The sequence below is a fragment of the Pavona decussata genome, unplaced genomic scaffold (assembly GCF_977016875.1).
Source record: "Pavona decussata unplaced genomic scaffold, jaPavDecu1.1 SCAFFOLD_110, whole genome shotgun sequence".
In the NCBI taxonomy this organism is placed as follows: Eukaryota; Metazoa; Cnidaria; class Anthozoa; order Scleractinia; family Agariciidae; genus Pavona; species Pavona decussata.
In genome coordinates this window covers 184,873-197,500 of record NW_028145524.1, presented here as the reverse complement: position 1 = coordinate 197,500, position 12,628 = coordinate 184,873, and the positions used below count along the sequence as shown (strand labels likewise).

The 12,628-nt window shown below is 39.4% G+C and overlaps 1 protein-coding gene, 1 long non-coding RNA gene and 1 pseudogene across 4 annotated transcripts in view; 2 read left to right on the top strand and 1 right to left on the bottom strand.

Moving 5' to 3' along the window:
• Nucleotides 1–1,521, bottom strand: part of LOC146470803 (uncharacterized) — a 5,765-nt pseudogene extending 4,244 nt beyond the window's left edge.
• The window catches only part of LOC146470798 (uncharacterized), a 68,442-nt gene that overhangs the window by 15,687 nt on the left and 40,127 nt on the right, over nucleotides 1–12,628 (top strand). The gene's annotated exons all lie outside the window — the stretch shown is intronic.
• Nucleotides 2,822–12,628, top strand: part of LOC146470799 (uncharacterized) — a 32,797-nt gene continuing 22,990 nt past the window's right edge. Inside the window, exons 1-3 of one of the 2 annotated variants that reach the window (XR_014866934.1) lie at nucleotides 2,825–3,443; nucleotides 4,706–4,818; nucleotides 6,254–8,172. This is a non-coding gene — a long non-coding RNA (uncharacterized LOC146470799). Of the gene's footprint in view, nucleotides 3,444–4,705; nucleotides 4,819–6,253; nucleotides 8,173–12,628 lie in introns of those variants that run through there. The other variant, XR_014866935.1, reaches the window with a different exon arrangement.

Here is a 12,628-nt window from a genome sequence, read left to right as displayed (position 1 = left end):
TGACATTGAGACCGGAAATCCGACCCAAAATCGCACTTCTTGACTAATCGATCACTAGCCTAACAACGCTACAGTTATAAAGGCGAAAAATAATAGAATAGCTTTTCAAACTCACGCTTCTTGAAGAGAAAATCCTTGCCCATTCTTGCTAGTGTTTTCCATATCAGCTTAAGTCCCGGATGTAGAAATCAACGTTTGAAAAGGGAAGGGTTAGCGCCCTTTTCCACCACAAAAATATACTAAGTCTTTGGCTGGGTAAACAATTCGCGAAAATTCACGTTGCCCGAAAAGAACTCATCCCTAAGACCTACTTTTTAAAGCCAAAGACTGTCACCTCCTCAAGCAAAGCCCACAATATACAAGCCTTTAATAGTCCAAGCCCGAGTAACTGAAAATTACCCGTTTAGCATAAACGAGGGCTACTGGTAGCAAGCATATTAGACGAGGGATGAACTGCACTCGTAAGACTTTTCCCTCACTAGACTTAATGATGTCCTCAGGGAAACTTTGCTTCAGGAAGCCAAACGAAACGCTAGGTCTAATGACTTAGTTCTGAGCTCAGAGCGCGCGCCGAATTCAAAGCCAAATCGTTGAGCGGTTAAAAGACGTTTGAGAGAGAGTGGGGCTAGGTTAACAAACCAGGGAGGGGGGGGGGGGGGGGAGGGGGGAAGAGAGAAATATTTTGATTTTATAAATATTTGCTAAGGACCATTGTAATCTATTTACTTACTGATGTGAAATTCAATAGGAAACGCTAAAAAAAAAAAAAAATAAATAAAATAAATAAATATCTTAAGAAAAGTTAACAAAAACGTCAATTTCTGTAGCCACCTTCTGGAAAATCAGCTCAGATATAACCAAGAGGGTTAGCATGCCCTAGACCTCAAATAGCTTTTTAGTATGAAATTTGGGTTAGGAGGCCCTGTTTAGCTTGTTTATATACAATTATCTCAGTGACCTGTAGTCTTGACTAGCGACCAGTAAAAGAAACCTGCCGGCTCAAAAACCATAAAATATATTACGTTGTGTCAGCTTTGCAGTAGTCTTTGGACTTCTCATCGTCTATTTTTCAAGTTTGGCTGATTAGATCTCCTGTGAGATCCAACGTACAAGCAAGCAGGATTTTCGTTCACGGCTTTTGCAGTTTTTAAAATTTTCAAAAACCACACCTACTGAGGTGCAACATACCTAAATAGTTTATAAGTGGGCGGGGAGGAGACGGGGGGGGGGGGGGGGGAACCTATGCCCTTCAGTCCGATGATCGACCATGAGAATGGAGCCCCGTAATGGTAGCATACTATGGCAGCGCTTCATTGAATCAACTTCAGTATATATATCCTTCAGTAAATAGTATATATCCTTAATTCTCCAGCATAGAACACAATTTATAATTTATAGGCAGAACAAACAAACAAACAAAAACTTTTATAAGCGTGCTTTTACTGTTTTTGTTCTCTCGATATCTATACCAAGTCTCTGCATAAGTTCTAGCTCTTGTTCGTTGTACGTTTTAACGGCCATAATAAAAGAAAGAAAAAGTATTCGAGGCTTGGTGATCCATAAGACCGCAGCAAGCCTGTTGAAGGCGTTCAGATAGTAGGGACCTTAAGCAGAGACGACGACGACGCCGACGGAAACGGGACTTAAAAATTACTTTTGCGTCTTCTAAATAAATCCGCAATGATTTATACTCTCTCAGTTTGTGTAATGTGGCCAAACTATCGAGGAGCTAACGTAGTAGGGGCGCCTTTAAAGTTTGAAAAGAGAAAGGAAAATTAATCATCATGCGTTCACGTTCTCCATAAAACCTTAAATTCGGTCATTTCACGTTGTTGTTTTGCAGAGGACGACAAAGAAATGTACCAAAGTGTAAAACGCATGTGCAGAGCCAGTGTTTTGCTAAGTAAAACTATTGTTTTCTGACGTTCTCGTTGACGTCGTTGTCGTCGCTGCTTAAGGTCCCTAGTGAGGAGCGGAATGAAGTATTATCAAGAGAAAAATAATGGGACAGAGAAGGAGACCCCCAGTACAGCCTTTGGGATATGTAAATTCTCTTACGCTACTTTTAGACGTCGAAAAAACGGAAGCTTGTTTCCCGAGACGTCCGCAATTGCAATTGTAAATACAACGTTTAATTGGCACGCTCCGATGTGACTTCCTGTGACGTCACACTGACCGTTCGCGAACTTCTCGGTAAACGGACGTCCGTTTACACGATGTCTTAAAATAAATGAAGTGCAATTCACATATCCCAGCCAACGCGCCTAGTTTCCCTTTCTGCCCCCTTATTTTCTCTTGGTATATTGCGATGCGAGGGGACCACTCCGTCTCCCCATTGCGTTCTCGTTTTTGCCACTGGCAATATTATTCGTTCGCTAATTTTCCCTTGGACGGGATTGGATGGGATGCTAGCAGTATGTTACCAGTACCCGTTTATACACCTGTGTGAAGAGAGACAATGTGGAGCGAAGTATCTTGTCTAAGGCTATGTTCACACTTGGTTCTCAATTACGGTGCCCGAGTACGACTTTCGCTGGGCACTAATGTGAACGCACCCTTTCATCAAGTACCCTCACCAGAATTCGGGTAGGGTGTCCATGCTCAAGTATAAGAACGAGACCTTGTATTCAGGCAATGAAGTAGGCATCGGTTCCCTGTGTGCACCGTTTTCTGTTAGTTCCAGGGCACTTTACCCACAAGCCACTGCTCTGCATACCCATATCTTTTCTATCAGGAAATGGAGGAATTCATATTCCAAAACATGCTCAATGTGCGGAATTTTCCAAACTGCTCTCCCCGCCGAACTTGATTCCTGTTAGCAAGGAACCCATGTAATCTCCTAGTGACTGCACGGCAGGTTTTTGCCACAACTGCGCTAATCTTCCCCTGTCGTCTTCATCTATACCGTCTCTAAAGTATTTCATGTGCAAACACAACATCAGAAAAGTATAAAAGCCATATAAAGCAGTAATCACGAAGAACGCATGCCTGTCATGATGAAATCTGTGCCCGGTTTATTTATTAAATGTGTACACAATTAAGAATTAAGTACCTAGGGTGCGTTTTTTTGGGAGAATCCAAAAACGGATTTGTGATCTCAGATCGTTCAGATCATGGTGCATCAAAGGAACCGACGAATCCAGTCTGGACAAGGATTCGTCTGAACGCAACACTATTTTGCTCTCGATGCCCAGGCACCTGTGTTTGGGCACCAAGTGTGAACATAACTTCAGAAGGAAGCAAATCAACAACGATTAGACCAATCTAACCTCAAATCACTGAAACCCCGATTTTAAAAGTTAAATCACGTTCTAACAAAGTTTCTATTCAGGATGGAGAGGTTGAGATTATCCAGAGGAACATACACATATCATGCAACTTATCCAGATCTGTCTCCTAAAGAGAGGATGATTGAGCCGACCGAGGATGTTACATACATGCCGGTAATAATATAAACTTTAACCTTCCATGACTACTACGTTTCAATCAATTATAAACAAGCGTCACTTAGGATGTGACTGATATCTCGCTTTCACGGAGAAAGAGTGGCAGCCTGGGGTAAGAGAGGGCGCACTTTGAATAATGGGATCATTTGGGCGGGAGGGGGGAGGGGGACACCATAACCACATCCGCTAAATCTAGCAAAAGGACTCGCAGTCTAAGCTGCCATACTTGTAAACTAACTGTACGCGTCTCGCAAAAAGGATTTCACCTTAAAGGAGGGGACATAAATCACGACTTTACGTTTTAGTCTAAAAATTTTAAACCGGATCACATATATGATTGCATGCGCGAAACTTTCGACCCAGGATTCCCTTCTTTTTCAAAGTGAGCTATTGGAACGTACCCATAGATTTCTTTAGTCTGACATAAAATTCAACAAATTTCATCGATGTGTGTGTTTCTCAAAGAATAAACGTATTAGAAAATTGATTGATTTGTCCATCCGTGGAGGGAAAAATAAATTATAAACTTATTTTCTGCCTATTTGCAATGGTCAAACCCGCTATTCCCAATCAATAGGGTCAAACGTATGCAGAAGCATGTTTGGCAATCATAATAAAAATTAACAGTTAGCAACGGGTTTGCAGAAACGAAAAGCAGAAATATGTAACTTCGACGATTACTAACTTCCAACAAAAGACCACCTATTAATTCCAAAGGCAGAAGCCATTTGTTTATTTTTTTTGTCGGTGTTTTGTTTGTTTTTGTCTAACCTGGTTACAATGCAAGCTCTATGCCCTCGCTGGAGGTACCATTTACCTCATCTGGAGTTTATCGAAGACACCGACTGTCTCATGAACATTACCGATAACATTTTATGGGCTTTAAGATTTACGATGACACCAGCAAGCAAGAGTCAGCGTTGCTAGAAACAAGAAAAGTCATAATCAGGTTTCAATCCCATTGTCATTTTTTTCTTCTGGATAGAGGGGTGACTATGCAATAAAGACACCATCCTTTGAGGTTGAGGAAGGGGGTGCAGGCAGAGACCACCATCTATTTTGTGGTTTGGTGGGTCTTGCTCGAGTATAGGAGTTTTGACTACTTCGCTTAGCGATGTATCCCGGCAGCACTTTTGAAGAACGTTCCGGCTTTCATAGACCTGTTTTACTGAATCTCCCACCTTTACTTTCATTTGCTTGTTATCTATGCAATAATTTATGTCTCAAGCCGCTTTTTTCTTTCTTTTATTTTCTCTCAGAGTCACGGTGAGCGTCATTACTCTACAACTTTCCATGAATCTAACAGAAATTCCAGCGTTCACAAGTTCACTATCATTGATAACCCGGATGCCAATGACAACAAGGAGATCTGGTGAGTAGACTAGTAGACTGAACACTTAAGGACGGTGCCTACTAATACAGAAGTATTTTTGCACAGTTTATGACTATTCAGGAAAAAGGATATCTTAGTATGGGTTACTGGAATCCAGAAAGGTAAAGCAGTAAAATCCAAAGAAATGTATGACGTCTCTTTTCCAAATTGAAGCTTTGTTATCTCTGACAAATGCATGGTTACCTCCACTTTTCTTTATGGATAGCAAGAGCGCTTGCTAAGGTCTGCTTTTTCCGTATAGTTTTAAACCGCGCAAAAATATCCCTGTATTAGTAGGCACCACCCATAGGAAACCCGAGTATCTCGAGGTGCGCAGAACGTATGCGCAGTAACAAAAGTAGCCACCGTCCTTAACGTACGAGAGGAAAGGTAAGGCCTTCACAAGCCTAGTAGTCCACTATTGCCAGAGCTTACCCCAGCTTCTGTTTGGGACGTTATGCATCAGTCAATTCCAACCCCCGCCCCCCCTCTCCGGGAAAATAGTGGGTCATTTTCCCACACTGTCTATCCCGTTAGTCGGGCATTAGCCGTACGCCCAATTACCCCGAGACATTTGATCCCCGCATTGTTTTCACCTTACGGAATTGTCGCTTCTTTAAATGACTAATTCGTCGGCCAATTCAGTAAGTTTCTTTTTGAATACGTCTAGATAAAACATAAATAGGACGCTAGAGCTGCAGAATGACCTACGTTTAGAACATTACGGGAAAAGACCGAACTAGCTTAGATTTTACTGAAAATAAGACGTGAAACGAAGAAAATAAAACATTTTTGAGCCACTACCCCGGGGCATTTGAACAACTTGTTTGGGGGGGTGGGGAGGGTGGGTGGGGACTGTTGGAATTGACTGATGTCCATCCCGACCATATTGCGATTTTGCCAAATAAGTGGCCACTGAGTTATGCTAAAATCAGATCAAGGTAACAGTATATAGCCGGCGGGAAAACATGGCAGTCATATTTACGGGATACTCATAATTGCCTAAAAGGTCCTGATAGCAGGAAACTAAGTAAGATATAAGTTTCAAATACAATTCTATAACTTATTTCGTAACTGACGATGACTGTGCATTGCAACTTCCGAAACATGTTAGTTTAAAATTAAAAAGTGTTGTGTTTTATTACAAAATTAGTATGGATAGTCAAATGGTGACGAGTATAATTAGAACTAATTTTACGCACCTTTTAAGGCGAGGAAAATTATTACACTTTTTGACAAAACACGCCAGTGAAATTATTTCCTAATTTCACGAGTATACCATGTTATTACCGTTATGGGTGACAAATTACACTCAAAATCGTACGTTTTTTACTTGAGTTTTTCAATTTTATAATTTCACACGTGAAATTGTAAATTAACGCTGAAATTTCGCGCCAAAATTAAGGAGTAATTTGTCACCCTATTCATTTTACAGGAACTTGCATTAACGTCACAAGGGCAATGTTTCTCGACTGATGATGTCCCGGATTTACAGACCCCGGCTCTTGTTCTGGACAAGCTTAAGCAGCAATGATCAGTAGTAGTAGTAATCCGCTTTATTGACTCACAACATGGTTAATTACAAGACAAGTTTTATATACATTACAGGTTGATTAGAAAAACAAATAGCAAAGAGAACGTTATTTTTAATTAGAGCCTAAAGGAACCACAAGGTTTTCGAGTTTATTTAATCTCAATAAATTCAGAATTAGAACTGATGAACATTCATTTGTAAAATGTATATAGACTGCGTACAGGCGTCTCCTGTTTTGTTACCTCGCGCAGGGGAAGACAAGGGAAGAAGAGAAAATATGTGAAAGTATAAAGCCCCGGCTGAACGATCAAATATTTTCGTCCAAATATAGGGTTGGAAGAACACGTTTTAACGCCCATGTGCACGAGCAAACTTTCTTTGACAAAATTAATTTCTCACTGTGACAAACGGTTTTTTACTAGCGTAGACGAGAAAATTTGCTAAAATGTTCCACTACAAACACATTTGCTGAAAAACTGACGAGCTAGTTTGTCAAGACAGTTTTTCCTATCTAAGTAAATTTGTTCGAAAAGGTGGGTTGTCAAAGAAAATTTGCAATTGCAAAGAATCGCGGAAAAATACCTTGTTCTCAGACCTTTCATTGTTGTGTGTAGCATCATCAAATATCAAAAATCCACTCCCCTGGGGCCTATTGCATCATGGCGGTGCGTATTGTTTGGCAACGTTTACCCACTTCTTTACTTTTTATAGAGGCGGTTTTTGGATAATCAAAGGCGGCGTACTATCAAAACAAGAACACAAAAAAGACACTATCAAGAGATATTAGACTCGACATATTAAAAGAAGAATTACCAGTTGTTGACCTGTCGTCTGGAACAAGTATTCACACTGTAAAGTTGTATTGACTGGACCGAAAGAAAACATATTTTTTGGGTTCTTACGCCTCAAACGAAATCACCTGCTTCATGGAGACCCGTCATCTGTGCTCAAGGGCAAAATATTTGCCACGGAAATTTTGTCAAAAAAATTTGCTCGTGTCACAAGGATTTACTGTTAAACACTGTCTTCTCATCATTGCATTTTAATGGTTCCATGTCTTCGTCTAGACCAACCATTTTCATCCAACAGTTTGGGTAACGGCTACGAACAAGTGTTTGATTGTTTGGCCACCTCTGACGACAATTGACGACACGGTTTTGCCCGAGCGGGAAATAGGAACCAATCAGAAAAATACCTGACGTCACAACAACTTACGTCATAATTTCAGTGGTAATACGCATGCACAAAGCTGCTCACTTTGTCCGTTATCGGTTGAACATAGTTTGTCCGTTAAGGTTACCGTATACCTTAAGAGGTGTCTCGCGTCCAAGCGATGTAGCGTGTCCAGTTAAACTGTAGATACCTAAACCCTTATATCAAATTAAAGCTTATAAAGCTGGCTATTAAACTATACAAAAAGAATTTTGAAATAAAGGGAATTGCCGAATTTTTCACAACCTCTAAATGAGAGCGTCCGAATCACCTTTTGAAAGCTACAAGTCAAAGCGAATTTTATTTTTCGTTAATTTAATTTGCTCCTCAGTTTCTGGACCCAAAGCGCTAACTTAAACGTGTCTGCGTTTTGTCATATTCAATCGCAGTGAAAGTTACAGAACATTTTCGAAATAGGATAAAAAAAATGTAGATTGATCGTACAAAAATCGCTCTCGGAGAAAAAAATATTTCGAAAGAAAAAATTCGCAGACAAGTTTTTGTTGTTTATATGTTAAACTAGCTACTGTCCAAATTTGAAGGCCAACGAACAAATTCGTTATGAGTTTTAGCTCTTTAAAGTTTCTCCTCCAAGTAAAAAAATTGATTCGAGAGGCTTTAAGGTTTAATTTGATATATGGAGGTACCTACAGTTTAAACTTGACGCGCTACATCGCCGCTGCATCGCTTGGACGCGAAACACCCCTGAAGGTATACGGTAACCTTAAGCCACTGGGCGCTTTGTGTGCCAAACACGATGTTGCACCCAATTGATCCTTTAGTCAGGGTGTAATTTAATAGGACTTTTAGAGTCAAGGCTTTTGGTAAAATAGTCGTAATTCTTTTCCTAAAGTCCTGTGATGACAACCACTCTACAGGAGGTTTAAAGTTGTCCCTAAATTCGGCCGGAGGGGTGTTTCAGGCACGCCAATATTGTCGTAAAGAGTCGTAAAGACGTTAAATACTTATAATTGTATCTTGTGTAATGTATGTTCGAAGCAAGTTCGAAGACAAAAGATGAATTGAAATATTTGCAACTGAAAATTCTTCAGTATGCAGTCAAAGTCGAAATATAGAAAACGATGGAAAAACATTTCTTAGAGAGAAGAACTTGGAGTCTACTTTTAAAATAGAGGGAAAATGGAAAATATAGTAGCATCCTTAAATACGTTATAAATACAGTACAGCGAAAAGTTTTGACACCGTCCATCGTTTCGCATTAGATCACTTAGTGAATTTCAAACTACATCTGACAAATTTGCTGAATTCATCAACTTTTTCCTGTAACGCAAAAATTCTATAAAGATTGCGTTGCTTCCGATTCCCCCATATTTGAATGTGAGAGGACGAGCCAAGAAGGTTCAATGTGTCTTACATGACCATAATTTCGACTAAGCTTTTACTGAGCGCGTTTTTTATCAGCGTTTTAATACGATCCAGAGGAGCTTCTCAACATGGGTTTTAGAAGGCGAAAATGATCTCGATGGAATGTCTTGTAAAGACGAGAGTGATTTTGACCATCAGCTCCAAATTGAGAGCCAAGAATCGGGGTAAGCGAGTAGTATAAACTTTCACACATGACACTTCACAGCCGGCTAGCAGGCAGTCGAGCAAATACTCTTGAAATGCGATGAAGTGCTTCCAGGTTACTACTTTCAAAACCTGCTTATTGAATGAAATAAATCTTCATTTTCGGGAGTTAAGAGCTCAGTGTTCTCGGTTCGAAGCATCTTTTTTTCAGCGACATGGTAAAATAATTTAGTTGAAAGCATGACCGCGTGGGGACCGACACGTAAATCGAGTTACGATCGGGGCTTTGGATTTGCATTCGATTTACATGTGATACATGGCCATCATTATAAGACTTGCAGGATATGTTGCCAATACAAGACCCATACAACAAGAAACCGTTTTGCTTTTAAATTTTTTTTACAACTACAATTCATTTTGAAAGCAGTTACTTTTTTGTTGAAATGTTTAGAATAAGTTAATGATTTATTCTTATTTTCTTCTTTCATTGAAATATGATGATTTAAGCTTACTTTGTCGAGAAACATTTTTTTCCTGTAAAGATTAGTTCCTGCTTTTTAAAATGAGGTATAGTTTTCCATACTGCTGTAGAAAGCTTGCGATATATTAAATAATAATAAAAAACAAATACGGTCAATTTTGCCTATTTTTGCATTGGCGCCATTGGCGGAATCCGGAATCCGGAATCCGAAATCCGGAAACCGGAATCCGGAATCCGGAATCTGGAATCTGGAATAAAAGAAAAAACAAAAATGAAAATTCGTCAACATGAAAATTTTAACGAAGGTTAAAGTCACTTGGGAAACAGTTTTTATAGCTTTTGGAAAATTGTAATATCAGTCAGGAGCCCAGTGAAATATTCAAAAGTTTCCCTTAGATTTCAATTGCTTAGGCAGTTGAGCCACTCATTTGGAATAAAGGTTCCCAATCGTCAAACGTACCCTTAAATACCCCCACACCTCTTCCTACTCGATAACGTTTCCTCCTGCCATAGCACGTAGATAGACAATGAAACGTAACTAGAGAAAAGAGTCAGTGTTGCGTTTATCACTCATCAACTCTTCGCAAGACTCACTGTCTTTGCATAATAATATAAAAGGTCTTGAAACAAATCCGTATTGGGGTGGCTTAGATTTCATCTTAAAAAAAAAAAAGCTTTGAATTGGCACCGACCCAGGGGCCCGTTTCTCGAAAGTCCCGATAATTAACTGGCCCGAAAAGCTGTTGTTGTTTACATTCAAGGTCGAGGTTTCAATAGTTTTGCAGATAATATGACAAAACTATCAGTTAACAAAACAAAATGGACTGGTTTGCTAGCTACGACCCGCACTTTTATTCTTTAGATTTTCATTTGAATATTTGATTTCGGGCCCGATAAGTTACCTGGACTTTCGAGAAACGGGCCCCTGGATAGACAGCGGGCAAAGTTATTTATTCATTTATCAACTCTTCCGTCCGTCCGTCCGTTCGTTCGTTCATTCTTTCATTCCCTTCGTTCCTTCGCTCACTCACTCACTCAGTCGTGGTTCTGTCATGCCTGCCGGCATACATTCGTACGTTCAATCATGTATGCATGTATTCATTTATGCACCTTTTTACAAAAGAGTGTCGAGCTGCCGGCACAAAGAAAACGTTTTATGTCGATGGCCTTTTTTGAAATACAGTAAGAACTTCAGGAGCCTGTGAACGATTTCCCACAATTTAGTAATCACAATAGCGGGCTGTAGATAACAAATTATTTTATATCCTCTAATTCTAGATACCTTGGAAGCCGGTAGATCTATTGATTTTGATTTAGAGGTAATAAGTCTAAATATTTTAAGCCCCATTCCCACCCTTATGCCCAAACAATTTGTTGAGCCGTAATATACGTTAGTCACAATGTTATGACATGTGTAAAGATATATTTCCATCGTCACCATTGTGAATGCGCTAATTTGCCTACTGTGCCTGTCAAAACACCACCAATCGTGCACATCCCTCTCCCTTAGCTTTTCCGAAAGAACGAAAATCCCCTACTCACAAGCCAATCAGCATACGGCAAGTTGCACAGAAAAAGAAAAATAGAAAGAAAAGAAAGTCTTTCCTGATTTACGGATTCCGTTTATTTGATTTTATAAAAATAGATAGGTGTCGTTTTGGTGTGTTTTACGCTTTAAAGGGACTGTCTTAGAATACTAACACTTAGGCAAACTTTTGAAAATTTCACTGGGCTCCTGACTGATATTATAATTTTTCAAGAGCTATAAAAACTGTTTCTCAAGTGACTTTAACCTTCGTTGAAATTTTCATGTTGACGAATTTTCATTTTTGTTTTGTTTTTTTATTCCAGATTCCGGATTCCGGATTCCGGATTCCGGATTCCGGATTCCATATTTTAGGTAAACGAACACGAGAATTGTCAACCCACTCCTTCCCCTCCCAGGATTTGTAATGATACCTAATTTTCCCCTAAATCGCAGTTTAATAAAAATGCGGTCTTGTGTATGTCAATACTGACAAAGGCACTTGACAGAATTTGTCTTTAGGTCTGAGCTGAGGCGAAAAGGTCTTCGTTTTCGATCAGGGGGTCTTCGTTTTCGATCAAAGGGTCTTCGTTTTCGATGAGGGGGTCTTCGTTTTCGATGAGGGGGTCTTCGTTTTCGATGAGGGGTCTTCGTTTTCGATGAGGGGGTCTTAGGTCTTCGGTCTTCGCTATTGGGGTCTTCGTTTTCGAAACATCAACAACTAACAGTGTTTATACAACGATAGGAAACTCGTCTGTTGACGGAATACTTAAACTAGAGACGGATTATCCGTCTTAAGACGGACTGGTCTTAACCCCTAATGTCAGAGACCAAATTCTCCTATCTTGTCCCCATACTTTTCTCATTAAAGTACTGGGAAGAAGTTACTAAAATATCCAGAAAATTCACCTTGGCGATCATATCCTTAATTCTCATGACCTCAGGGATTGAATAAATAGACGATATTACATGGCCGCGCGGAGATACGAAATCTCTCTACGAGTGTTAAAATATATTTTTTAACATGAGAAATATTTTTTAACATGAGAACAGAAATTTCGTATCTCCAAGCGACCATGTAATTTTCTTTTTATTATATAAAATCCTCACAAAACAACAAAATATGCTTTGTTCTCTATTTCAAAAACTAAGGTTTGAAATTGAGTACATAAGCTTACAGTCAGTTGTTTATTTGTATCAATCGTAAACCAGGCCGAGTTGTGTCAATACAAAGTAAGACTTAAGCGAAAAGGCCACAAATAAAATCTATATAAATAGAAAACGTATAAACAGGAAGGTCCCTGGTATAAACTAATGGCATATTAAATATGGTTAGAAATTTGGCTTACAGTAACAAGTAAATCTGAACATACTGTTCAATTACACTCACACAACTCGACGTCGTACGCAGTTTTCCTCTTTGTTTTCGGATTTTCTTGTTCTTCTACGAATTCGATCAGTTTCTTATCTGTGATCTCGACAAATCTGCTTGTGCTTGTCTCCATTTTAGAATAAACTTAACTTCGAC